Source organism: Schistocerca cancellata, unplaced genomic scaffold, assembly GCF_023864275.1.
Source record: "Schistocerca cancellata isolate TAMUIC-IGC-003103 unplaced genomic scaffold, iqSchCanc2.1 HiC_scaffold_447, whole genome shotgun sequence".
In the NCBI taxonomy this organism is placed as follows: domain Eukaryota; kingdom Metazoa; phylum Arthropoda; class Insecta; order Orthoptera; family Acrididae; genus Schistocerca; species Schistocerca cancellata.
The window spans coordinates 30,001-32,500 of NW_026046464.1; the positions used below are offsets into that span (position 1 = coordinate 30,001).

At 57.1% G+C, this 2,500-nt stretch overlaps 1 non-coding gene across 1 annotated transcript in view; it reads left to right on the forward strand.

The window, feature by feature from the left end:
- The first annotated feature begins 2,042 nt into the window (after nucleotides 1–2,042).
- The window catches only part of LOC126125985 (small subunit ribosomal RNA), a 1,909-nt gene continuing 1,451 nt past the window's right edge, over nucleotides 2,043–2,500 (forward strand). Inside the window, exon 1 of the ribosomal RNA XR_007526694.1 lies at nucleotides 2,043–2,500. This exon is cut by the window's right edge and continues 1,451 nt beyond it. This is a non-coding gene — a ribosomal RNA (small subunit ribosomal RNA).

Consider the following 2,500-nt stretch of genomic DNA (forward strand, 5'->3'; position numbering starts at 1 on the left):
TGTGCCTTAACCTAACCCACGTTGTGCCTTAACCTAACCCACGTTGTGCCTTAACCTAACCCACGTTGTGCCTTAACCTAACCCACGTTGTGCCTTAACCTAACCCACGTTGTGCCTTAACCTAACCCACGTTGTGCCTTAACCTAACCCACGTTGTGCCTTAACCTAACCCACGTTGTGCCTTAACCTAACCCACGTTGTGCCTTAACCTAACCCACGTTGTGCCTTAACCTAACCCACGTTGTGCCTTAACCTAACCCACGTTGTGCCTTAACCTAACCCACGTTGTGCCTTAACCTGCTCTGTAATTGGCATATGACACGTTACATTAATCTAGTGTTGTCTAACCACAACCCTCTGAATATAGTTCGCTACTCGCACCGCCCACCCTCTTGTGTGTCGTTTCATGTTGAACACTTCGCAAGTGTTGCTTACTTTTTACATGCTCCCGCTGTACACTGTAATGTGGACAACTGCAGGATGTACATCGCCCCCCCCCCTCCACCCTGCCTTCGCACGCTGGTCGTTCAGGTGCTTGCGTGTTCAATGCCCTTCGCAGCTGTTCACTGGCATTCGCATGTCGAAGCGCTCAGTCTACGTCGTGGTACGGCCTGTGTCCACTGTCCGCTGATATCGTAAGCTTAATCCTCACATTGTACTGCACATAGGTCCGTATGTACTGAATGATACGCTGTGGCACATGTGTGACCGTACGACTGCGCCCAACAACAGCGAACCATACGGTCCAAATGTTGTGCACTCAGCCACGTGCCGTCTCCCCATAACAGCTACATTGCAGTGTGGTACGCCATAGAGACGTGTGGGAGTAACGGACGCCCTGGATGGCGATCAGCATGAGCCGTCTGTTGATGTAGTGGCGCGTGTATTCAAACGTAGTCGTCTCTTCTCACACAGTGTGATAGCATGGTGCACCGCGTTCCACATCTGCGACATGGTACAGATGCTGGTTGACAGTCGGTCTCGTAATGGACATCGCATACGTAGGGGGCCACCTCCCACGTGTTCTCTAGTCGTGCACATTTTGTTGCGTGTATGTGGGCAGACGTAGTGTGTCGTGACACCTAACAGACAGGTATGCAATAATCGTTGCATTTGCAAACTGGGATGGACGTCTACGTTTGCTGGTGACGTGACGCAACGCAAATGAACAACTGGTAAACCCATTGTGGTGCGGTTGTTGTTGCTGGAGGTAAATCAGTAAGGGCAAATCTGTGTGTGAAGCGATACGCGGCGGTGGCTGGGTGGGACCGTCCCCGGCCGGTGAGGGGGGGCCGCCCGGCGTGCTGGCCGCGCGGTGCGTGGGCGCACGCGCTACAGCCGGCTGGTGGGGGCGCCCAGTGGCAGGCGCGCCGGCCGACGGACGCGGCAGGCGGCGCAGCTGCGCGCCGGGGCACCCTGCGCGCGGCGCCGGGCGGCCAAAGTGGGTCCTCGCGGGCCCGGTGCGAAGCGCGGTGGACATCTGCAGTGTGCTGGTCCGACTGAGGACTGTGTGCGTTGAGGATGCGCCGCCGCCCGGCACTCGGCGCCGCGACGCCGTCTGCTGCTCGGTCGCCCCAGCGGTTCTCGCTGGTGGTTTGTATCGCAGTTGTGCAGACGTGTTGGCACGTGCGCTGTGCTGGGAGAGTTCGCTTCGGCACCCACGTGGGGCCTTTGCCCTTCTGTGGCGCTGGCGTTGGAGCTGCCGGTCACCGTAGGTGGCGCGTGTTGTCTCCCGCCGGCAATGCCACGACAGCACGCTCCCGGGCCTCTGTCGGCAGCGGCAAGCTCAGTTGGGAGCACGGGTGGTCGCACCTAAAGCGTCTACTCGCCTAACTCCGGGCGATTGCGCCTCTCTCGAACCCGACCAAGTACTTAGGACGGCGCTGCGCGCCGCCGGGACCTGAGAGGGTTTCGAGGTGTATTGTGCAGGGGAGCTCAGCCTCCTCCTGTTTGCAGAATAATTGAGCGGACGCTTGCGTGTTCGCGCGGGCCCCTGGGACACACTCCCGGGCGGCCGGCTGCTCAGCTCTAGTTGACGCAGCTCCCTGGTTGATCCTGCCAGTAGTCATATGCTTGTCTCAAAGATTAAGCCATGCATGTCTCAGTACAAGCCGCATTAAGGTGAAACCGCGAATGGCTCATTAAATCAGTTATGGTTCCTTAGATCGTACCCACGTTACTTGGATAACTGTGGTAATTCTAGAGCTAATACATGCAAACAGAGTCCCGACCAGAGATGGAAGGGACGCTTTTATTAGATCAAAACCAATCGGTCGGCTCGTCCGGTCCGTTTGCCTTGGTGACTCTGAATAACTTTGGGCTGATCGCACGGTCCTCGTACCGGCGACGCATCTTTCAAATGTCTGCCTTATCAACTGTCGATGGTAGGTTCTGCGCCTACCATGGTTGTAACGGGTAACGGGGAATCAGGGTTCGATTCCGGAGAGGGAGCCTGAGAAACGGCTACCACATCCAAGGAAGGCAGCAGGCGCGCAAATTA